This window comes from Cryptotermes secundus, unplaced genomic scaffold (genome assembly GCF_002891405.2).
Source record: "Cryptotermes secundus unplaced genomic scaffold, Csec_1.0 scaffold1406, whole genome shotgun sequence".
In the NCBI taxonomy this organism is placed as follows: domain Eukaryota; kingdom Metazoa; phylum Arthropoda; class Insecta; order Blattodea; family Kalotermitidae; genus Cryptotermes; species Cryptotermes secundus.
Window position 1 is genome coordinate 879,176 of NW_019721015.1, and position 26,816 is coordinate 905,991.

At 41.9% G+C, this 26,816-nt stretch overlaps 1 long non-coding RNA gene across 1 annotated transcript in view; it reads left to right on the forward strand.

The window, feature by feature from the left end:
- The first annotated feature begins 10,555 nt into the window (after positions 1-10,555).
- Positions 10,556-26,816, forward strand: part of LOC117283174 — a 168,518-nt gene continuing 152,257 nt past the window's right edge. The window contains exon 1 of the long non-coding RNA XR_004514184.1: positions 10,556-10,980. This is a non-coding gene — a long non-coding RNA (uncharacterized LOC117283174). The remainder of the gene's footprint in view (positions 10,981-26,816) is intronic.

The following is a 26,816-nucleotide window of genomic DNA, read 5'->3' on the forward strand; positions in this document are numbered from 1 at the left end:
TTCTCGCTCTGGTGACCATACAAATTTAGGTCTTGTGGGTGGTTACTGATATCTGAGGGGAACATCCTACCTTTTTTTTCAGAGTTCAAATATGTAGGGTGAAGGATTGTTTTGGTTTATATAGGCAGGATGCAAGGAATGTGGTCACTTGGCCCCATTAGGGAGGACAGGGCAATGGTGGATTAGAAAAAGGTACATTAAGGCCCATAAATTGCACATTCCCATCTGTGACAGAAAACTATTTTAACACTGAAAAGGGCTGTTCCTTTAAACTACTCCATTTCCCTCCAGTGACAACAACACATTTGGGTCTTGGGCCTTAGAAAGGGTCATTTCTATCATACTGTTCCCATTGGCTGAGAGGAGGTTGTTTCTTTACCCCTCCTGTTGGTATGATTGGCCACCACCTTCCTTGCAACTTGCCTACACAGGGCAATTCAGAGCAGAAACTGTAAATGAATCATTCAATTCATCGCACTTGTTGAGTTACACTAATTTTTTTAAGGAAGTGAAATAATTGTTCATTTATGTAAACATTTGGTTACTTGCATTTAACATCTCCCTTATAATTACAAGGAATGAAGAGGAAAGATCCCAAAGCCGATTTTTCTCTTCACTTTGAATTTTACATTACATTTAATAAAAATGTGTGATTGTGTAGTGGGGACTTGCATGCAGTTCTGCATATTTCTTTACAAAAATTGCTCAGTTACTTCATCACTCTCACAGACACTTGACAGCAGCATTGACTGGACTAGACTAGAGAGGGGCACATCCAAGCACAGATACATACAGAAAGGCAGGAGGTAGACATTTAAATATGCTAAAAGAATTGTAGCGATGTTGTTTTTGTTTGTTGCATCTGTAACAACGAAATCAGCTTACTTGTGTAATCGTTTATGATTCTGGTAGAAATGTTGACACCGACTGAATGCTCACTGTAATGGAGAGTGTCAAACAGGATGAAGATTCTGTTGTGCCTGGTCAGGTGGGCCATGAAGACTTGTGAATGTCACCTCATCAGTGCCCAGTATGCAGCACCAAGAGTCAGATTCCTCTACGTTTGTGCTTAGAAGCCGTGGACAGGAGTGGAGGCAGAAATTGTTGCCTGTGCAAGTTTTGCATGAAACGGATGTAACTACTTCTCATGCAGTGTACACCAAACTGCACTTAGAGAGATGCCTGCTTCATGTTACCTGGCTGCTGTTACTCAGATTAACGTGGACAGTGTCCAACATTCTTTATTCATTTGGTACATTGTGTTTCTTATGACAGTGTTGGCAGTAAAATTATATGTTACTTCATTTATGACCAACAACACAATTGTGTTTAGGTATCTCATCATTTATGTGAAGCCCACTACATGTTTCAATCCATGAAGTCATCTGCTGGTGGTACAATGTGATGAACATTGTTTAGTGAATTGTTGTGCCTTTTTTTTTTTTTGCTACTTTATTGATATCTGAATCCAGCTTTTTCAACAAGTTTACCTTTTTCTTTCATTTGTTGAATTCTAACATGGGTGGTATGACTCTGTTTCTAAAGTAATTACTGCACAGTAAAATTGTAGAAGTGTAAATTAAGGTAAAGAAGAAGGTAAAATAATAGGTAAAAAGTAAGTTGCATGTATGTAATATGGTGTGTGTATGTGTATAAATTATCATCATCTTTGTGACTGCTGCTCTATAATAACTGCTTATCTATATGGTCATTTTTTAATGTACAATTAGTCACTTGATTATATATAATGCATATTAAATGAGATAAAATGGACTGTGCTTCATAGTTACAGCAGTAGTAAGAATCTTCATTGTCAATTTGCAATGTAAAGTGTGTTGTCCTAACATTTTTCTTTTAATTTTGAACAAAATATCAGATAGCAAAACATAGTTTTGTTGATGGTCATGAAAAAATAAATACATTATTACTGATAGCATACTGTGAATCATCATAGGATGCAAAATTAAAAACTTAATTATTCATATGCTAAATACATATAAAAATGAACAAATTATTCAAAATGTTTACATGAGGGAATCCTGTATCAAAGTAAACACGATAAAATTGATATATCAAAAACCAATTACAAACTCACAACAAAATCACAGTTTCAATATTTACTTTAATGAAGCCAGTTGAAAGCCATGAGAATAAGTATTTAATTTTAAACATCAAAAGTAGCAGAAATATGAAGGAATAAAAACACATCTGGCCTTAATGGATACACAATACACTCATTTCCTCATACCTCCGAAGTACACTGTTATATGATGCACTGAACTAGAAATACTTAGTCATAATTAACCTACACAGTATGAGGTAAATGTTCATACCACACAATGCATATTTCCATTAAATAAACTTAAGTTGAAATCATTTTCTCTTTAATAAAAACAGTGCATGTTTCATTTTGCTAGCTGGAATATATATGAGGAAGTTTAATTACCTGAAATAAGAAGATGACTCAAGATGGCTGGATCTGATTTTTGTTGATGTTAGAATCTCTCACAGTCCATCGTTTCTCAGCATTAGATTTCATGCTCGAAGCTGCAGAGCTTAATGGTACAAGAAAGTGCTGCTTCTTAGTGGTTTTACTTTCAGCTGATATGAAATGGTAGTCCTTGGCCTTATTGGAAGTAGGGCATTGAGCATGATAGCCGGAGGGTTTCTGCTGTCGGTGCTCCTGGTGACTGCTTTTCTACAAGGGTGAAGATAAGGTAAAGTCCCTTTGGTTAACTAATTAAGCAGTACGCCATGAAGGCTTACTGGGAAGTGGATATATAGATCCAAATTTTCTTGACCTCAGCAATAGTTGGACGTGAGTGGTAAGCTTCATGCTCCGGCTTTTCCCTTGGGGGGGGGGGGGGGAGCCCCACGAGCCCATTGTTAAGAAGGGCGGGGGGNGGGGGGGGGGAAGAGCCCCATGTACCCATTAGATAGGAAGTGGGGTGGTGCCCAGATACGGTCTGGACAACATGGAGAAGAGAATTCTTGACCTTACAAAGACTCGAACTCCAACCTCTCGGTCGTCCAGCCAGTATCCAGTTGCTATACCAACTATGCTATGCAGGTGTGAAGAGGTAGTGAAAATCTCTTGTGAGAGTGTGCAATCTGCCCATCAAGAAAAGGAATGGAAGGGGCTGGTGCTCAATCATGGACCTAGCTGGTACCAGGTGCTGGCTCTGAAGTCTCTATCTCAAGATAGGGTGGCTCGAGGGTCTACACTTCAGTGCTGTCTGGAGTGGGGTGCTTTGAGTCACTGCTGCAAAGGGCTCATGTGCTGGGTCTTCTGCTGTCGTGGAGAAGCAGTTGGGCCCTGATGATGGTCCACTGAGGACAAGATTGTAATAGATCTATTGACGGGTGAATCACATGACTGTCGACAAGGAGGAATGGGGGCTCCAGCCTTGGTAACTAAATTTTATCTGGCATTCAATTATGAGTCTAACTGGGACCAGTGTGAATCTGACCACTCACCTCTGTCTAGTTCTGAGGTCAAGAATGGTGAAGCTATACCTCAACATGGCATAGTGCTTAAGTACAGGGACAACTTTACCTTTACCTAGAATAGTGTTATTTATCGGCACTGCATGTGTCCGTATTGTGATATATTGCTGGGAAATTCTTGAGTAGCTGCAGAATAGGCGGCTCCTCAAGAAGGGCTCAGCTCCATGAGTAAGTAAGTAAAGCTGGTGAGACGAACAACTGCCATCTAAGTGTAGTTCTATCTCTTACCAACAGATGACATGGGTCACAAAGTCCAATCACTGACAGTTCGTGAGTAGCAGCTCAGTAAGTTGTATTTTTAACTGCTGTCACTTTCCTATGTATGGGGCACCGAGTGAAATCCAGATTTTGTTTTGAACTTGGTAAAACGCCAACAGAAACGTATGAAATGTTGCAAACTGCCTGAGGTGTTGAAGCCTTGTCTCAGCAATATATTTGTATGGTTTAAACGATTTAAAGACCGGCGTGGGGATCTTCAGGATGACCCAAGGAGGAGGCGTTCTTCAACCTCGCGAAATGCATACATAATTACAAATGTTCTTGAAATGGCGACAAGAGATCGTCGATGGGCTCTCAGAATGATGGCGGATGAATTAAAGATCATCAAGGGGACGATTTTTCAGTTTCCCCATGAAGATTTACGGAAGAGGAGGATCTATGTCAACTTCGTCCCACACAGACTCACATCATGCTAAGACTCCGTCCAGACTTGTCAAGATAATCCAAAGTTCTTGATTGAATTCTATTTCCTAAGGTGAAAAGTGCCCCCAAAAGGAAAAAGTTTTCAGGATGCTGAAAACATTAAGAAAAACATGACTGCCGAACTGAACGCTTTTGGAGGCCTTCGCTGGCTATTTTCAAAAACTTTTTATACGATTCAACAAATGTATTCAAATAGGTGGTGATTACTTTGAACAGAAATAGAACAATTTTGATTTCCTTGTATATTTTTATTCCTTTTTTTTTACCAGTCCGGAAGCTTTATTGCCAGACATCATATGTTTGTGCAAAGGGAAAAATTAAGAACTAAATAATTGCTTATTAATGATAAGAGTTGCTTTAAACGCACTCGTAACTAGCTTCCATGCCATATTTAGCACCATCATCAGCGCGTTACGTAAAGATTGTACTTTCCACTGGACACGGCATATTAATCGCCAGACATGCAGACAGACATGGCCACTGTCTTTGCAAATGTAACAGAAACTGAATTCAAATGGCAACAGAAGTAGTAAATAAGAAGCCGAATAAGTTAGGAGTGATAGAAGTAGTGTAATAATGGCGAAAAGAAGGAAGATGCGAACTGCTTAAATGACTCCTGGATAAATACAGAACTTCTCGAACTTTCTGTGCGCAGTCCATATCAGATACGAGCAAGATTTGCAGAGTAGGCACCACGCTGTGAAATACGAAGCTCCTTTTGGTCGGCATTCAAGTTCTGGTTTCCATTATCGCACATTACTCATACATATGCAGTTTATTCATTCATTCACGAATGACTACAATCCTTTGTTGGGCCGTGACCTCTACTTCAATTTCGTAGTCTTATACACCGTCGGTAGGACTCCTTGGACGGTAGATCAGCCCGACGAAAGGCATCTATCTACAAACAGCGCAGCACAAACGCAGAATAAATGCGCACAGACATTCATGCTTCAAGTGAGATTCGAACCCACGACCTCAGTGTTTGAGAGGCCAAAGACAGTACTTGCCTTAGACCGCACGACCACCGCGATCGGAGTAAGCAATTTATATTTCAGTAAATTTATTAGATTTTAATAGTTTGTTGAACTAACCGGCGTTTGAATCGATTTTGTAGCGATCGCTGTTAATAAGAAATCTGACCCTGCCTCTCTCATCAGACCATGCATGCCAATTTTAAAATTAAAGGAGACAGCTGTAATCCGTCTTAACATATTCGTATTTCCTCAGATTTCCAGTGCTTCAGTTATAAGTGGCTGGTCACAAAAAATAGACTCTTCGAACAATTAAGCAAAATTTGATTAAGTTTTTTTTTAATTCGCTTAGGGGGGTGTGGAGTCCAATTGGGTCCACTCGGCACGGCGGCCACTGATTGGCCTAGTGTAGCCTGCCCCCGGTGATTATGATAATGAAGAATTTGGTGGAATGAAGATTGGCAGGGGAAACCGAAATACTCGGAGAAAACCCGCCCCAGCGCCATTTTGTTCACCACAAATCCCACTTGACCAGACCCGGGATCGAACCTGGGCCGCCGCGGTGGGAAGCCAGCGGCTAACCGCTTGAGCTATGGCGCGGCCTTATTTGAAGCAGTTACTTCAAGGGTTATAAGAGGAATCTGATCTTAGCGGCGACGAAGCGTACGGTCTATCAGACACAGTGCTTAAGTTTTTAAAATCTAGAAGGATGCATTTAGAAATATGCTTGTTTTACTTGAAGAGAAAGGACGGTTAGACACTCGGTTACATGTCATTACATTTCGTATTTCCGAGAAAGGTCATTACGAGTTCCCAACTCAGAAGCTGCACAGCACAGAAATGTAATGAAATTTCTCGACAACATGTACGAAATAAGCTGTGTTTTATTAAACATGGCTCGTTGATCATAAAAATGACAGCCAAAGATTTTGCAACACCCACAGTTTATTTTCTGTCCTTTATTTTTTCTTTGTGTGCAATATATATGAACGTATCCACTACTCAGTACTCAGAATTACTGGGTTTTGGACTTTTTTTCATCATCCGGTATTCTAGAAATTTGAAAACACAACGTTTCGGAAGTTGAATATATTTCACTCCTCAGATGAGGGGGGAGGAGGCACCTACTCTGTTTAGTCCTTTGGAAAAGGTTAACCTCAATCACTGGATCAGGTTATTTCTTTCTAAGGGACCCAACAATGTAGGTGTTTCCCCCCTCACCTGGGGACGGAAACAGATCCATTTTCCGAAACGTTGTGTTTTATAGTTTCAAGAATACCGGACGATGGACGAAGTTCAAAAACCCAGTAATTCTGAATATTACATACCATCGTCAGAACCCTTTGGAGTCCACTGAGTGCGAAATTTGAAATTATAGAGCTATTTAAACGAGAACAACTTTTATTCAATGATAAAGCACCGTTCTTCCGTACAATACTCGATAGAAATTTTTGAACGATTGAGAAGATAAAGCAAACGTTAATAAAGAATAATACAAATGGGTCAGTTCAAAACCAATGCAAATAGAGTCAGTCTAATAATCAGGCTCGTTTTTCATGAGCATTTGTGACGCGTCTTAATGAATCATTGATCATTCGTATGGCTCTGTGGAAACAGGTCCATTTAAATCAGCGGTTCACTGTGACATGGTAAAGACATTCGTGGAAAAGGAGACTTACCAGATCTATGGACCACATAGGGCAGTGGGCTTAATTACACTAATGTTGTGGCAGTTTGCTACGAGTAAAACAGATGATAGGGGTGAAAAGTGGGGTCACGAATGTTTTTCGGTCAATGGATTACTTCGAAGTGGATTTAGTATAAACAGAATTATTTGAATAGTGGCACAAATTCATCTATTTGTCCTTCACATTTCACATATGGAGCTTATAGTGTCATTGTCGGTTTTATAAACGGACCAGACGAATTTTGTATAAGCCAGCATATTTGATCCGCATTCCAGATGCTGAGGACAAAGAATTCAAAGCAGGTCATGACAGAAAGAAGAAATGTTTGTTTCCCACCTCCTTCCCTTTCGCCCTGTGAAAGGCCGGTATTTCATGTCGTAAATTGTGTTTCGTAATTCCTCAAAGTGACAGTTCTTAATCATCTCTTATCTGTGACCGGATGTCACGTCTCCCTCGCTGGAATTAACAAGAAGCCATGTTTTTGGCTAGCGAATGCGGAACCTGTGAGGGAATGTTTACGTTAACCACGCCACTGAAGTAAGCTAAATTGGAATTGGAATAAGACTAGGCCAAAGACGGAGAATATCTTACTTTATAAAGATGTTGTATTAAGCTGAGCACAGTAATTCTGTCAAAGAATTACTTTCTTGATATACATTTAGAGTGATTAAAAAAATTCAGCTGTGCATGGGCCTGTTCTCTTACCGAATAGAAGTACTGAGACACGAGGTAATCTTTCACGACAGTATTTTTCATAGTTTCCGCCTTGAGAACCTCAAATCCAACTTCCCCCACATATTTTTACGTGTCAATCAAATATGTAATGGTAGTAAAAGACGTTGCATTAATTTCCTCAATTTCATTACACGTGTAAGCAAATCTGGATGCCATTATATAATTTCTCTCGTGATACAGGATGTCCGGATGAAAGGTATCCAAAATAAAATAATTACATCTCGAAAGCATTTATTACATACATTTATGGGCTACACCACTACAGAGGGAAACCATCAATAAATTTCAACGTTGGCTCCCTTGGTGGTATGACAAATATCCAGACGATCCAGCATGTTTGGTGTTACCATAGCCACAGAGTCCCTTATGCGGACTTTCAGGTGTTGCATGTCGTTGATCTTAGCCTGGCAGACAATGTTCTTCACATAACCTCACAAGAAAAAATTCAGTGGGGTTAAATCTGGCGACGTAGGAGGCCAAGCGATTGATCCACTTATGCCGATCTGTCTCCCAAACATCACTCTGTCCAAGCGATCCTAACATGGTGGCAGAAATGAGGCGGCGCATGCGCATAAACCGGGCATGAAAAAAAAAGCTTACAGGTGTTTCCGATGACATAAACCGGATACTTGTATGGCAGTTGATATAAATTTTTTTATTTTGAATACCTTTCATCCGGACATCCTATATTAATTCGGACGAGTGTCTCAGTAACAGAATTAAACTATCGCCGTCTTTACCGACTTATTCAAACAAAGTGTCATTCTATGTTTTAAGGTAACACATAATGTGTTCTTAATTATTACTCATTTAAAGTATATATAAGGTATAGTGGTTTCTACACGTATCGCCTCCTTTAACATTATAAAAAAAAGTCCCTATTCCGAGTCAGATGAATCAAGTTCATACCCGCCGACACACTTTCTTTAATTCATCCCCTCATCCATACCTAGACTTTTCAAGCCGTATTTTCTTCTTAGGTTTTCCCACTAAACTTGCATGTGCAATTCTCATCTCTCCCATGCTGGCTACATTTCCTGCCCATCTTACAACCCCCTCTTGCTTTAACTCCCTTAATAATATTCGGCGAGTGAAAATTATGAAGCTCCTCATTATGCAGTTTTCTTCATCCTCCTGTTACTCGCGCCAGCACTCTATTCTCGAATACATCAGCCTGTTCTTCACTTAATGACAGAAATCATATTTTACACGCATACAGGGAACTTTTAGACAACTTGAAAAGTTATTTTCTTGGAATATAACGCCATATAGTCCGTTGAAGGTCAGTGGAAGCTTCAGAGGAACATGTTGCCTCCATCTTCAGCGTCTAAGAATAAGCCAATAAGAAACCAGCGTATAGAAGGCAGCTACCCGCTTCAACGAACTGCCTTTTACTTCAAAAGCTGGAGCTCTTCGTATCCACCGCTGTGAGAACCTCAAGTCCTGTTTAGACGGTTTAGACTAACCTGCTCAGTACCGACTGAGGGAATTTTGTTTTTTCTTTGTGGTACTTATATTCTACCCCATTGCATTATCATTGTCACCATTGACCAGAAGCAGACGTGTCTTGTTCAATTTCAATCCCTCCTGGCTTTCTCGGACCATCTTAATTGCATATTATAAATAAGAGTTGAGAAGCAAAGGCAAAAAAGCATCCTTTTTTTTTTAGATCTTTCTGATTAGGTAATGTATGAGACAATGAGAACTAGGACTTTAGTTATCGGTTTCATTTAAACAGAGCGTACCACATAACAATCATAGAATATGTTTTAACGTTTGACCAAGAAGTTCTTTATACTTCTCGCTTTCACGAGCTACGTCTCGTAACTAGCGAGAAAGATACACGCTGGACAGCGGTAGGAATCAGCGTGATTTGTGTTGTGAATGACGTCAGTGTTTTTGCTCAGCTGTATCAGTTGTGTGTTGCTGCACGGAGGGTTACAAAATACGAAATTAATTTCCTGTCGTGTTGTTGTATTGACATGTGTATAACCGCTACTACTAAAAGCAGTGTACGTACATTTGACTCAAGTGCCCTGGGGTTAATCACATCAACGTTACAGCCTACGCAAGCATGGTCCGCCATCTCTGATGTATGAAGGTTAATATTGTACCGAAATATCAATTCAATCAAGTGTACAGAATTTAATATCAGTAAGTAAAAATTTTGCCTATACATGTTTCGTTCGCTATTGGCCATCATCAGAGGGTGTAGATAACAGCGCGACGGAATAAGTTTACATACCACCACAGTCCATAAGTTCGTGGAATGGCCGCAAAGCGTCGTACGGGAATTTACTGGCAATATGTTTCAGCAATGTTTTCGACAGCTATATCAACCTTGGCAGACTTGCATAGCGGCCAACGGCAACTATTTTGAGGGCCGATGTGGATCTGCGTAAGTGTATGTGAATACCTTGTAATATGATGTGATAAAACCACATTCCACGAACTTAATGACTACCACGTATGTTGTTGAGGTTAAGTTGTTGCTATAGTATTGTAGAGGGACTTTCAGTAGTTACAGAAATTAAGACTTGATAGCCAACTCAGTAGCCGATCACAGTGGCCGCGCTGTCTAAGGTATGAACAGTCTTCACTCACTCGAACGCTGGGATCGTGGGTTCGAATCCCACTCAAGGCCTGGATGTCTACTTCTATTTATTCTGTCTTTAAGTAGCGGCCTTTTGTCAGGCTGATCCCCCGTCCAAGGAGTCCTTCCTACTGTATATAGGATTAAGAAACTGAAAAAGCGACCAAGGTCCAACAAAGGACTATAGAGTCATAGATAGATATGTAGTTATCTCAGTCAAAAATACTGTAAATATTAAGAATATATACATAATGATTATGGCCAATAATATCCGAAAATGTAAAGACAAAAATTTTAATTCCTCGTATTAAACTAATTACACTTGATCGACTTCTACTATATATTAAGAGGTGTAACGGTTAAAGATGGCTTCTATAAAGTGAATATATATATTTAATTTATAAAGTTTAACGTGTACAATTTCGAAAGTGATGTGACGTTTTGATTCGGGCTATAAATATAAGCAGAACATTTTCACTGAATTTTGTGTCTGGTGAAGACAACTGTTTGGATGAGAGCCTCTTTGTGTGCTGAGAGCACAAGAACTCGAGCAGGCTGCGTGTGTCAGTACGCAAGGGATGCAGACGTGAATGTCGCAGGCCTAGGTGCAGTGTGTGTGTGGAGACCGTTAGCAACATTTTCCAGCTTTACAATTTATATAACCAATGCCAGGACGAATCTTCAACATGCATCACAGCATTGACCTCCAGGATAAACTCCTTGAGACGCAGGAAAGTGGATCTGCGGTGCCACTCTACGGTCTAAGCGGGGTTAAACTGAGGTGAGTGTGGAGTGGTTCAAGTTAATGTATTCTATTTCACCTATGTATGAGATGAGCAGGAATGCTTGTTACCGCTGTGCGATGAGTCATCACATTCTTACGGCACTGAATATTGAGATTATAGTCATCTGAAATGTGACACTTTGTAGTCAGATATACAGGATGTCCCAGGAAGGAAAGACAGTGATCTGGGAGGTCATAGTATCGGTCATTCGAAGCAAATAGTGTATATATACATGTGTCCTATTCCGGAAGTTTTCCGAGATTTCACTGTACACTGTACAGACGAGCAACACGCCATGTCCTTCCACGAGTTGCGAAGTGCATTGATGTTGACGGTGGAATTTTCGAAAATGTATTACACAAGATAGACCGTACCAAATTTTTCTCTTGAACAATATATACCGGTATTAGAAATAGTATGTAATATCTCTTTCTTGTCAACAGTTTTGGAACTGTACAGTGAAATAGCTCTATCTCGGAAAACGTTCGGAATAGGACACACGTACATATACATATTTCTGCTTAGAATCACCGATACTACGACCTCCCAGAATACTGACCTTTCCTCTTGTAACACTCTATATATCAGCGTAGTGCAGGAACCCACTATATTCGTCTTTGGAGGACTAATAATATTACGGTCTGCCGAGACTGAACGCCATGTAGATAATTCCGAGTTCGGTGTTTAGTATGAGGGTCGAGTACGTTAGTTCCTTTGCGGTTTTTCTTCAGTCAATCTAGTAAATGTTGTAACGTTACTTATATGATTCGTGGCCGTTTCGCGCCGCATTCATTCCACGCTAAGCTCTACTCATCCATCTAACTCTCTGTAAACCATAGATTTGATAAACTTCTTTAAATAAAGGGCACAAATAAGCAAAGACACAAAATAACGACAATTTTTTAGATAGGTGACGGCAGCGGTTGACCATTCCCAATTGTGGCTCACATCGTCGTGATATGTTTATATTTCCAGAGAATACTGGGAGATCAGGCAGTCAGGCAGGTAATGTCTCCAGGAACCCGTGAGCAGTTTGCTTTTTTTCTCGTGCGATAAAAAATTCATTGCCTTCCACGGTACCACACATCTATATAAATCTCTGGACGATGCTCGGGCAATATTTCCTAATTTTCGTGGCTGGGAGGACGTACTGAAGTGTGATATATGGCCGCTACCTTATTACCCTGCGGGCAGTGGACCAGCCGTGTAATGTGACCGGTCTTGTTTACATGCAGTGGGAGGGCTCCTGCTTTTTCGCGTAGCGCTTCACACACAGCGTAGCCATACATATTGGCACTATTGTCGTTTTTAACCCTGTTTATGAGGGAGGAGAATTTTAATGCAATATGACAGGTATTTTCATGATTTCGCGATTATTGACGATAAACGTTAGGGTATTAATCTGGCTGTACCAAGGGGCTAAGCAGAGTGGGTATATCGTCATACTGTGTCCACTTGAAAAAGGCATCAGAATCCATTTTCGAAACGATGTTGATTTTACATAAGAAACTACTACGCCAGACGAAGCCGGAGAGAATAACATCAAAACTTTCGTCATGTTTTCACTCAGGGTGAAGGAGTTGTGAAAGAGTTGCAGTCTTTTAGTTGCGCAGACGTTTCGGCTAAGCCCTGCATGCAGAGCTAGATCCAGCGGCACTGAAGTTTGTCCCGTATTTGAGTGTGAAACTTGGTCTCTGACATTAAGGGAGTAACATAGACTGAGGGTGTTTGAGAACAGGGTGCTGAGGAGAATATTTGGACCTATGAGGGATGAAGTGACATGAGGCTGGAGGTAATTGCCTGATGAAGGGTTCCGTAACTTCCTCTCTTTCGCCATATATAATTAGAATGAGCAAGTCAATAAGGATGAGAAAGGCAGGGCATGTAGCATGCATGGTGAAAAAGAATGCATATAGGATGTTTGAAGGAAATTAGAGGAAAGAGACTACCGCGAAGATCTAAACGTAGGTGGAAGTATTGTATTAAAATGGATCTCAGAGAAACACGATAGGGTGGTATATATTGAATTGATCTGGCTTAGGATAGGGACCAGTGGCGGACTGTTACAAGGAGAGTAATGAAGCTCTAGGTTCCATAAAATGTTGGGAAATCCTTGAATAACTCAGAAAGTGGCGACGTCTGAAGAAGGACTCAACTCCATGAAGTTCTGGATAATATCCATCGTCCTGCCCGGAGATAGGGACTAGATCTATTGATTGGGCATAACTGAGGAGGTTTTCCCAGAAGTTGGCGACAGAATTCAATCTCCGAAACATTGTGTTTTTAAACATAAAGAGACACCGACAGTAATTTAGAATATCCTTGTATTACATAGTTGCATGTAACGTGTGCGTGGTGACAGCAACGAAATACGCTCACATTGACTCTTAGAGAATCGAGGACGTATTAAAATAATTAAAAATCCCAGCTCGCGTTGGACAGAATTTGGAAACATGAAATCAGATTCGTCGTGCCGACAGAATGCCAAGAAACAGACTTCGAGACTACTAAAAATTTTAAACCGCATGGATCAAAGAACAGGTTGAAGCAGCGGTAATGCTTTTTACTCTCGTCCGGGAGGAACTCGGTTCGAATCTCTGCCAGCACACCAGATTTCCTCAGTCCCACCAGGCAGATGCCAAGACAGTACCTTGATCAGTCCAAAGCTGATTCATTCCTGATCGTTTGCAATTCGTCAATTCATCGGCCATTCCACCATTCGGCGCTAGATAGCCCAGCTGCTGAGAACGTCATTAAGCAGTGGATGGACGTGTGAGGTCGGGACGGGTCAACAAGTAATCCAAACTCCTGTCTGCCAGATGTGATGAGGATTGTGACACTGAACATTGATCCTTATGATTTCACCACAAGATGTTTTCGTCTGTTTATTAAAAAAAATACGGAACAATCGGTAGCCTCGTTGCTTGAGGCACTATGCTCCAAGCATAGGTTGCAGGTTGCAGGTTCGATTCCTGATGAGGCCACTGGATTTTTCAATTTACCTAATCCTTCTAGGAGCACTATGGCCTTTGGATCTACTATGCCTCTAACAGAAATGAGTACCAGGAATCTTCCTGAGGGGTAAAGGGTGGCCGGCGCGTAAGGTTGACGACCTCACAGCCATCTGTGAGCCGATTTTCTAGAACCTCGATGTCTCACAGATCTATTGGCCTCTACGGCCTGTTACAGGGATAACTTTACCGTTTTATTTACCGTTAAAAAAGCGCTTCCTCGCTCTGTAACCGGCCAAGTTCTGGATTTGAGACAACCCCCTCTCCAACTTAAATCCCGAGTAAGTGATGACATTATCACTTGTTAGGGGTGTCACACACATCACTGGACTTAATGAGTATGGAGCAGTGGGGAAGTGATGATTAGCAGGGAAAAATCGAAAAAATTGGAGAACAACTAATTCCAGTGTTGCTTCGTCTGCTACGAATCTTGCATGAAGTCATCCGGGATTGAACCCGGGCTTGCTGCTTCAGAAGTCCGCGCCCAACTGCCAGAAGTATTTCCCGACCCTCATTTGTTTATTGAACTACATCTCGTACGTTCAGGAACGGAAAAAAAACGTGGAACTAGGTTCACAAGTCAGCATTCCATGGTTTGTCTAGAGGGACCGAGGAAAACCATGAAGAACTTTAGTCACGGTAGAGCTTCGTATCCTCTGAGAGATGAAATGAGCACCGGCAGCCGTCGTACGGGTTGCATTCTTGTCGCTTGTTCGGAGATCCCCGTCTGGAGATCCAACTCTGTGATTTCCTGTCTGTCCAGAAAGAAGTAGAAACTGTGTCCCATATTAGGCAAAGAGCGCCACGTTCTACAAGTCTTGGGGTCCCAGCTATTGAAAGAGCTTTCAAACAGACCGCATATAAATGTGTGAAGTAAGAATTGCAGCTGCAATTCTGTATGCTAAACATTAAGCTTCTTAAAGAAAGGTGTACTTTTTCTTTGACTGTTTGAGCAAGAGGTGAGGGAGATACATAAGAGTAAACGGTACAGGAGAACACGAAAGGAGAAAGACATGGGAGAAAGGAGATTTAATAATAAGACATGGCATCCCTGTACAGGACACGATACAGCAGGCAGAACGAATTTACCACCGTCTCTCAAAAGGAAAACAGAACATAACATCATTTACATGCGGAAAACCGCGACGTAATATGTGCACAAAGAATTAAAAAAAAAAACAAAAAACAAAAAACAAAGCACATTTCCCAGAAAATCCCCTCTACTCTACGCTACACCACCATAGTCTTGCACTGCATGCTAAAATAGAAGGGAAATTTTTAATTTTTAATTATTAAACTTTTTAACTTTTAACTGAGTTATAACGCTTTACATTTTAAGAATAATATTCGAAAATATACAGAAACTCTGGAATTCTAAGGAAATTTATATTATCATTAATATGGAATCACATTAGGAAGAGAATTCAATAACTAGTAGTACATTTAATGAAAGTTGCCTGATGATGATCCAGCTGGATCGAAATATGTACGTGTATCTACGTGTATCACTAGGTCACAGCACAGTCCAGCTTCGTGACAGCCTAGGTAGCAGATGCGCATGCGCATGGTCAGAGGCTGGTTTTAGTAGTCAAATTGGCGATCGCACTTGAGTGTATACTACCGAAGAGCAGCGTTCTGTTGTGCGTTTTTTGTTGGAAAAAGTACTCACTGCAAAGGATATTCATGAAGAAATGTTTCCTGTTTACGGTGGGAAGTGCTTGTAGAGTAAAGCGGTTCACAACTGGGCGGCAAACGTTTAGCTGTTGACGTAGAGGTTTGAAAAGGAGGTGGGGAAGTGGCGTAGACAACAGTCATAAGGCTCCTATGCTGCGGGTTTCTACGAACTGGTAAAGCTATGGGACAAGTGCACGAATGTTGGTGGAGAATATGTCGAGAAGTAAATGTTCTTTTCGTGTTCGAATATCACATGTTTTACATTTTATGTATATTTATGAACCCATGTTAGGTGGGTCTCTTGTCACCACAGCATGGCGCGTCCTCAGGTTGCGGATGGAGGAGACGCCCCCAGGAATGGAGGGAAGCTACGAGTATATTGAGTAAGCAGTCGCGGACAGCGGACAAGGGGTGGTTCTCCAGCTTGGGGGCTGGGCGTGGTGCTAACAACTCGGCGAAATAGGAAGCTTGTTACGAAAATGTGTACAAAACCTCGGACCTGGACGGATCCTGTGGATACATGACCTAGGCTAAAGAAAATGGACATAGGATTCGGTACTTGGAGTGTCAGAAGTTTGTATAGGGCAGGTTCGTTCAGGGCAGTGGCGGAAGAAATCTTAAAATATAAGTTAAATTTAGCGGGAGTACGGGATGTCAGATGGGACGGAGGTGGCATCGAACCAGCAGGCGAATATACAATTTTTTTTTGTGGAAAGGGAATAAAAATCATCAGTTAGGTACAGATATGTTTGTACATAAGGGAATCGAAACAGCAGTTAAGAGGGTAAAGTTCCTTAACAAAAGGATGTCATGTATAATACTAAAAGTTCGCTGGTGTGATATCATTATGATTCACGCCCCAACAGAAGATAAAATTGATGACAAAAAAGGACAGGTTCTATGAAGAACTAGAACATGTACGAGTATTTGATAAATTCCCGAAGTACCCTATGAAAATTTTGGTAGGAGATTTCAATGCCTAAGTAAGAAGGGAAGACATTTTCAAACCAACAGTTGGGAATGAGAGTTTGCATGAAATTAGTAATGATAATGGAGTTAGAGTAGTAAACTTTGCCACGTCGAAAAATGTTACTGTCAAAAATTTGTTCCCACATCATAACATCCATAAATTTACTTGGACATCTCCTGATGGGAAGATACACAATCAAATTGAAGATATTTTGATAGATAGGAGACGGCACTCAAGTATACTTGATGTCCGATCATACAGGGCAGCAGATTGTGATACTGACCACTACCCGGTGGTGGCAAAGGTTAGGGAAAAGCTGGCAGTTAGCAAACAAAAACGCACAGAGTCGATATGTAGAGGTTCAATCTCAAGAAATTAAATGAGGTAGAGGGTAAAGAGCAGTATCGTGTTGAAATCTCAAATAGGTTCGCGGCTTTGGAAAATTTGGACACTGAGGCGGATGTTAATAAAGCTTGGGAAACTGTTAGAGAGAATATAAAAATGTCTGCCAAAGAGAGTCAAGCTTATTACGAACCGAAGAAGCATAAGCCATGGTTCGATGAAGGATGCTCAGAATTATTAAACCAAAGGAAAGAAGCCAAATTGCAATAGTTACAGGATCCAAGCGAAATAAATGGGGATAATCTGAACAATATAAGACGTGAAACCAGCAGGAATTTCAGGAAAAAAATAGAGGGAATATCTGAAAGAAAAAATTGATGAGCTTGCAATGAACATTAAGAACAAGAACATTAGAGACTTGTATAGAGGCATAAATGACTTTAAGAAGGGTTGCCAACATAGAAGTAACTTAGTGAAGGATGAGAACGGTGATCTGCTTGCAGATTCCCACAACATTTTGAATAGGTGGAGGAAATACTTCTCTCAGTTATTGAATGTACATAGGGTCAATGATGTTAGGCAGACAGAAATCCATACAGCTGAGCCGTTAGTACCTGATCCTAGCCCTTTTGATTGTGAAAGTGCTATTGCAAAATTGAAACGGTATAAATCGCCAGGTATTGATCAAATTCCGGCAGAACTTATTCAAGCATGAGACGAAATATTACATTCTAAGATCCACAATCTAATTACTTCTATTTGGCATAAGGAAAAATTGCCTGATCAGTGAAAGGAGTCTATTATTGTACCAATTCACAAGAAGGGTGATAAGACTGACTGTAGTAATTATAGGGGGATATCACTGCTATCAACTTGATACATAATTTTATCCAATATTCATTTCTCAAGGTTAAATCCATATATAGATGAAATTATTGGGGATCATCAGTGTGGGTTTCGACGTAACAGATCAACCACAGATCAGATCGTTTGCATTCGTCAGATACTGGAGAAATAATGAGTACATTGAGACAGTATATCACTTATTTGTTGACATCAGGAAAGCCTAAGATTCAGTTTTTTTTTATTGATAGTGGGGTGGGACTAAGTCTCTTGTACTGCGGCCACTTCTGGCCTATTGTACCAGCCCCAGATGATAGGTGAGGGTGATTGTGGAGCAATTGGTGGAATGAAGATTGGCAGGGGAAACCGAAGTACTCGGAGAAAACCTGCCCCAGCGCCACTTCGTCCACCACAAATCCCACTTGACCAGACCCGGGATCGAACCCGGGCCGCCACGGTTGGAAGCCAGCGACTAACCGCTTGAGCTATGGTGCTGCCGTTAAGATTCAGTTAGGAGGGAAGTACTGTAAAGTATTCTGATAGAGTTGGGGATACACATGAAACTAGTTAGGTTAATTACAATGTGTTTAGACGAAACGTATAGTAAAGTCCCTATAGGTAAACATTTGTCTGATAAATTTCCTAACCAGAATGGTATAAGACAAGGAGATGCTTTATTGCCACTCCTTTTCAACTTTGCTTTAGAATATGCCATTAGGAAGGTCCAGAAAACTAGGTGGGACTGAAATTAAATGGGACACATCAGCTGTTGGTTTATGTGGATTATGTGAATCTACTGGCTGATAATATAGATTCCACAAAGAAAGCACATCAACTTTTATTGACGCAAGTAAGGAGGTTGGTCTAGAAGTAAACACAGAGAAAACTAAGTATATGTTACTGTCTCGTCACCAAAATGCAGGGCAAAATCATGACATAAATATAGGAAACATGTTTTGAAAATGTGGCACATTTCAGATATTTGGGAACAACGATAACAAATGAGAACTTGATTCCGGAGGAAATTAAGAGGCGATTGAACTCGGGTAATGCTTGCTGCCGTTCAGTCCAGAACCTTTTGTCTTCTCGTCTGCTGTCAAAGAACATAAAAATTAGACTATACAAAACTGTAATTTTGCTTGTGGTTCTGTATGGGTAAGTGGTCTCTGACATTAAGGGACTAACATAGACAGGGTGTTTGAGAACAGAGTGTTAAGGAGAATATTTGGACCGAAGAGCGATGAAGTGACAGGAGGTTGGAGGAAACTGCATAATGAGGAGTTTCATAACTTGTACTGTTCTCTAAGTATAATTAGAATGAACAAGTCAAGGAGGATAAGATGGGTAGGTCATGTAGCACGAATGTGGAGAAGAGAATGCATATAGGATATTGGTGGGAAAGCCAGAAGGAAAGAGACCATTGGGAAGGCCAAGACGTAGGTGGGTGTACAATATTGAAATGGCTCTTAGAGAGACAGGATGGGATTGTATGGATTGGATTGATCTGGGTCAGGATAGGTACCAATAGAGTGTCCTTACAAACATGATAATGTATCTCCGCGTTCCATAAAATTCTGGGAAATTCTTGAGTAGATGCAGCATTGGCGGCTTCTCAAGAAGGGCTCAGCTCCATGAGTAAGTAAGTAAGTAAGTAAGTAAGTAAGTAAATAAGTCTATTTGTGACCTATTTACTGAATCTGCCTCGTGATATATGTCATTAGTTTGCATCTGTTTAAAATTTCCGTTCCCACTGCACACAATTTACACTGCATCTCCTTTGCAAGGCCTGCACAATTAAATACTAAGTTCTTCTTTGTTTTTCTCGCTCAGTAGCATCAACCGACTTGCCTTTGTAACAGAAACGAAGTGTTTTCCGTGTCGTAGAAATTGAATTTTTAAATATTATTTAGATTATCTTCAGGTTCGAGAGGTTTCATGAGCTAATGTAAAGGCAATTTGTATTGCAGTAGTTCCGGATTCAGTCTCATTTACGCGATCGGTTGTCCTCACAGACTCCTCGTGGATTTCCTCAGTCTCGTCAGGCGAAAGTTGAGTCTATACCTTACGGTGCTAGCCAGCCCAGGTTGCTGTATTGTAAATATTACCGTGATGTACAAATATGACGCTGTGCAGTTTGGTGAATGAGTACTTGTCTATCGGAGAAGTCCTCTTCCTCTAACCTGAAGTTCCAGGCACCAGGTTTCCCGAAACAGTGATTATCACGTTCCAAACTATACGTCGTCACATTTCGGAGGACGGTAATTTAATACCCTAGTGAGAAAGTCTCACATCGCTCGCTTCCTCGTTAGTTAAGTTCTGTAACATTTGACTCGACTCTGTGTGAGTTCTGCATTTGGAATGGAGCCATTAAATTTCCTACGAACTAGCCGTTCAGTACATCTGTGCTTTGAGTCTGCAAATGAGCACGTTTCGCGGGCCACGGGTTGCCAGCGCGCAGGAACGGCGGCCTGACAATGGTAATATCGTGAGGGGGTGAGCTATCTGATCGGCCCTGATGTCATGTGGTGATGGAGGGATGAAATTATTTACACCCCTCCCATTGTTTCATGTCCGCTTGAATGGGGCGCTTATCGCGACCGGCGCTGGCGCCAGGCGCCACAAATTGAATCGCAACAATAGACAGGTTTACAATGCTATCGGACGCCGCCCTGCTTCAACACCTTACAAAACAACCCCCCTAATGTACGACCCCTTATGGAAGGACTGTAAAAGAGATTAAATTGAGAAACCCTGATAAGCATTGGGTGCAATTCTGCTCCCCTTACCCACGCAAAATCAACAATTCTTCGAATGTAGGGAACTTTGCGTTGTGTGGGAAATAAGGCTGTTTAAATTCATCGCTGTACCCGCCATGCGTCTTGTGCCGGAACACTGCGCTAAGCGTGACCGGTGCCTCTTGTTTCTTACAGTAGCATTACCCCTGTAAAACACAGCGATACCACATGCTTCAGCATTAAAATGAACTCTGCATTCTGCCCACACAGTCTATGCGTATGCTTCATATCATTATCGCAATAAACAACGTCCATTTACAGGAGAAACATCATTCTTTACATGAGGTAGGACACGCATTATTAAATATTGTGACATGACGTCCAAAAACCGAAATAGCGAAGTCAGGCGTTCATTGCTAGGCAACGACTAGATAAACACATTCCCGTGACAACGAACACGCAAGCAGCAATCGAACACCTTCCCAACAATAGGCTGTGTTTTCTGCGTGGTCCGTGCATAGTGGTTATAAGGAAGAGTTCAGTTGAGAGGAATTAGTCGAGTTTCGGAACGCCAGTCTGCCCGGATATGAGCTTGAGTGCAGAGGAATTGAATTGGGTTGTCAGTTGCAGATTAATGGCAAGAAGGGAATTAGGCGGTGCAATCATGTGTGATTTGAAGTGACAGTAAGAATGTTATAAATCCGTTGCCAGGATAGACTAATGAAGACTGAGAACCATAGTGCGTGTGTAACATAGAACTGTGAAGTGTGTAAATCAGTGATAGCGTTGTAATTGCCTATAGTTCCGAGTTATGTATATAAGGTGTCAATAAATTTAATCATCCAGTCGAAAACCCCTGTATATGTAACGCAATCCCCTACACATGACTGAAAACTTCGAAGCAACAGGACATACCTTTGAGAAACACTAAGGAACTCCAATATCCTCTTGTGTTAGGAACTGATAGACGTTCGTGTGCACCCGGGCATTTCGACACGGGTTTTCTTGTTTTCCTACCTTCAAGCCAATGCTGAAATTGCTCCTACGTTCAGAGTGGCTGCTGTATGCTTCTAATGCGGCCTTACCGATAACATTTTTCATTTAATTAAACCCCTTTGCCTCAAAATATCGTTCCGAATTATTAAATTCGCCTTCAATTCGGAAAATAAAAATTCAGTGGAGCATGTGAAAACCCACTACTTCTAACCATCTTAATCTGTATTCTTTTCGAATTTTACTTACACGAAGGATGGGCAGGCGAATCCCGGAACTTTCTAACAAATTGGTACTGTTCCTCTTCCTTCCTTCGGTGGAAGTCCTTGCCAGCATACGGCTAATGGAAACTGTAATAAATTGAGGACAGTAGTCTGTGTGTGTCAGTGAACTGCAAAGTGTAGTCCAGAGTGGTCCATGCAAACGCTTAATAAATCCAATATCCAATCCATACCCCGTCTATAGTCACACTCCACTAAAAACGTGACCTATCTTCCACTGCTTCCGTGACTTCACTCTCATCTGTCCTTTTCTTTTCTTCCCTTGGCGCTACAGCCCTCATTTGGGCCTAGGCCTACCTCCACGAAACTCTCCGTTCACTTCGGTTTTTCTAGATCTTACACATTCGGTAGGACTCCTTGGGAGGGTGATCAGCTCGTCGCAGGGCCTCTACCTGTACACAAACACAGAAAAACGCGCACACACAAACTAAACATCCATGCCCTGAGTGGGATTCGAACCCACGATCCCGGTTTCCAAGCGAGCGAAGACAGTACATACCTTAGACTGCTCGGCTACCGTGACCGGCCATCTGTTCTTCTACTGTTCATTTATATGTTTCTGTCTCTTCATGTTTCTAGCTTTAACACGTGAGACGGTAGAAGACAATGTCGCAGCGCAATTAGCGAAAGTCTCGGTTCGGTCCCTGCTCAGGGACGGATTCTTATTGCTGCTTTCTCCGAATGACGCCAGCTTCCATCCATTCCTTCGTTTCCTATTATTAAAGGATATAAAACTTGTGTAGCTGGCAAATGGTCGTTAAGGAACACTTTCAAGTAGCTGTAATCTGTTACTGAAGCATTTCGGGACTCATGTTTACATAAACGGTTTTCGTTGTTTTGGGTCAAAGCAGTCACCTCCCCATTTACTACAGCCTTCATAGAAATGTAACTGCGGGTTTCCTGTTTTCTACCGCTGACCTAATATAGAGTACCCAAGGGTATTACGAAATTTGCTGTGTACTCTTACCAGTATGTACGGTAGCCACGGCGCTTACAGCGATGTGCAAGTATTGCTGTACAGTATTTATATTTGATTAGATTCTTCATCACTTTGGGGACTCGGGTCAAATCCCCGGTCAGGTCTTATGGAAATTGTAGTGGTCATGTGGCTCTGGGTCCGGTTTCTGCGGAGTATTCCGGTTTTCGCCCCCCAATGCTCGTTCCATCGGTTGCGTCACATTATGTAGTGTGGATACTGAGAGCCTCGTCGCAAAATAAGCAACCATCTGTAACCCTCATTTCTGAAATATAATTTTTACTTGCGTGAGATAAATTTAATTTCTTGATTTGAATGCTATTCCTTTTTTGACGACGAATAATGTCATATTGTTGGAAAAGAACCGGTACTCCTTTTGTTCAGCATGAAAGTTCTCTGCGGCCCCGCCACTGGGTTGTCTCTGGGCGTCGCCGTACATGAGACGTCAAGCCATCCCCTAGGTGGAACGGTCAGGTCTGGGAACTGAAAGACGTGTCGCTGAAGCAGCGTAGATTGAACAACTTGACCTTACTACACAGAACAGTAACAAATAATTATATCTACTACGTTCCACGTACATCCGAATTTGACCTACAGAAATGTAAGTGTTCCGTGACAACAGGTACTTCCATAACGCTGTTACTTACGTACTTACAGAGTGCGCAGCTTTCATATTCCGGGCCCGTGACCCTGGTCTGGTTTCAGTTTCACCTGAATTTTAAACAGGACCGCCTCTGTGGTCTAGTGGTCATAGTTCCTGGCTACAGATCCTGAGGTCCGGGTTCGATTCCCGGCGCTACCAGATTTTCAGAGAAGTAGTGGGTCTGGAACGGGGTCCACTCAGCCTCGTGATGATAAAGAGGAGCTATTTCAAGGAAGAAAGCTGCTCCGGTCTAGAAAACCGAGATTCGTTGCGCTGACCACGCGACACCCACTATCCCCTAAAATTAGCACTAACTTCGCCGACAAGCTGAGGTCGCTCGGTCGGTATAGTTCGTTTGGGGACTAAAACAACGGAATTTGTTTGTTTTGTTTTCTTGACGTCTTCCAAAAGTCTGTTGAAGTGAAACCATGACCTTCTTACACAAAGCCCATGAATTTTATTTGTAGACCGCAATATTGAAACCAATCACTCGTAAGTAACGTCACGCGATATTCACTATAGACGGAATTCAGTTTAATATTATGATTTGTTGGGATTTTAAAAACACAACTAGTGACTACACTTTACAAATCACTATCACACAAAGACTAGTGTTCTCGGTCACGGTCTTCAGTGCACATGGCGGAGGCCCGAGTTCGACCTTAAATGCCTTGAGCGACCTTTGTACCGCGACCATCAGTTATCTATAGTGCATAAGTTTGATCTCAGTTTAGTTTGTGTGAGATTGGTGGTGCACAAATTGGCACAGGAGCAAGTGTTTGAAGGAGCCATTCTGTTTTCCCGTCAGTTAATACTCTACCAGTGCTCCATACTTATCTATCACCAGGGCTTCCACAGTATTCACAAAAGAGGCTGTAGTACGAAGGGACTCAGGCCCACACCTCTCTTACAATTACAACTGAACAGGCGCTGGTACAGTAAGTTTAACTGTGGCCGCAGTCCGGGTGACTCGGTCTCGTCCCTCTCCTATAATTGTAACTGAACAGGGACTGATGCATTCGGTTTTCTGAGGCCACAGTACCGGGTGACTTGGTCTCACCCCTCTCCTACAATTGTAACTGAACAGGGACTGGTACAGTCGGGTTCTCTGTGGCCGCAATACCGGATGACTCGGCCTCACCCCTCTCCTACAATTGTAACTGAACAGGGACTGGTACAGTCGGGTTCTCTGTGGCCGCAATACCGGATGACTCGGCCTCACCCCTCTCCTACAATTGTAACTGAACAGGGGCTGGTGCAGTCGGGTTTTCTGAGGCCGCAGTACCGGGTGACTCGGTGTCACTCCTCTTCTACAATTGTAACTGAACAGGGGCTGGTGTAGGCGGGTTTTCTGAGACCGCAGTACCGGGTGACTCGGTGTCACCCCTCTCCTACAATTGTAACTGAACAGGGACTGGTGCAGTCAGTCTATCTGAGGGGAATGTCTCACCCCACTTCTAAAACTAAATACAGGATGAAGAAATGTAGAGCAAGTTCGAGATTTTGACTCCTAATGTAAACATTTCTGCTCCTGGCGTGGAGAAGTTAATTGTTTCGTGTATGATTGATGTGTGAACTTGCATGCCTTAGCCTGTTGCCTGTGGCACAGAAGGAGTTTACAGCTCCGGGTTGGCTGTGATGAATGAAGGAACGATGCAGTCCAATGAAAATTTTCTATGCTCGAATGAGTGGTAGTATTAATAGTATCAGTAGTAGTAGTAGTAGTAGTAGTGGTAGTAGTAATAGTAGTAGTGGTAGTAGCCGTGGAGGCTCATAGGGTTGTGAGCCATCGAGGGTCCCACATTTTCTAGAAAATCGGCTCATAGAGGGCGGTGAGATTGTCAGCCTTACGCACCGGTCGCCCTTTATCCCACGGGAAGATTCCTGGTACTCATTTCTGTTAGAGGCTGAGTCCACCCCAGGACCATAGTGCGGCTGGAAGGATTAAGTTAATTTAAAAGTCCAATAACCCCATCGGGAATCGAACCCGCTATCTTCCGGCTTGTAACATAGTTCCTCAATCAACTACGCTACCGCGTGTCCCGACTAATAATNCCGCGTGCTTCCACTATTATATAGTATAGAGAGATATTTTAAATTTCCCCTTAATAAGCAGTGTTTATTTTATATACAAATTTCTTAAACACAAGCAAGTCTTTGCACTTTGCCCACACCGTGTGTTTATGTGTTTCGTAAGGGGTCCCCACAATAAACGGCGATTATTTCCCTAAACAGGATTAACCGACGGCTCCTTATAATGACGCCGACGCATGTGTTCCTTGGGGTATGAATTGGATTTTAAATATTATTTAGATGTGTCTAAGATTCGAGTATTTATCAGGATAATGTAGAGGCTGCTTTATTTACCATTCCTCACGTTGTAGCATTAGTTGTTAGCGCTACTTCATAAAAATTTAGAGGTCTCCGATTCGAACCTCGTCAGACGCAAAATTTATTGTGGGTTTTGCCCGTCCCTCTTGAGACGTTGGTACAATGTCCTGAGTTTTATGAAATCTCCCACAAGCAGTGTATTCAGTAGGATACACGTACAGTAGGCTGTAACTGTGTGAAACCTGTAAATATCTACCTACATACGTAACTAAGCGACTGACAACTAAGTAGCTAACTCTGTGAAGCAGATCAGTTCTTTGGAAGGTAATATTCGGTCAGCTATACTGAGGCCACGGAAAGATGGCACATGAATAATGGGCCTGACGGCGCATGAGTGTTCCGTTCCACGTTTACTGCTCTACGCCCATCCACACCTCTTGGGGCTATGTCAACAAGCCCAAAGCGATTATGGTTGGGGAGTGTTATCACTGCTAGTATTCCTGTGAATAGTGTCACGTGTCCGGGGTTCCGTGACTAATAATAACGGGTTCTGGATTGGATGATTTGGTTCATTGACACATTCTTCACAATCTCTCTTAATCACAATCAATCATAGCGCTGGCGCTTCACAAATCACTAGGGCACGCTCCATTCTTGTTATCCTCCGCTGTACTATTGTACTCTTTTGTACTCCAATAGCTCCTAGTTTAGGAATTTGACTCTCTTATATTTTCTCGGTACGGGCCACGCACCACAGAAAATACAACCCTGCTATTATTGTAGAGGTGTGTTACCACGCAGTTGCACAACAAACAGTCTTGACTCGGACCACATAGAAAACACCTTTCATTCTCGTCGCGTACTGTTATAGCCGCGTGTGTATTGGCTCTTACCCAGTAACGGATGCCCTTCTTTTGGGAGCGTAACTTCGAGAATGTTTTACCAAGCCGTTCCTAGTAATGGTAATGCGCGTTAAAATAGAATGGCTAAAAGGATGGTAGGGAAGGGAGGTGTGAAGGGGTTCTTCTTCCCC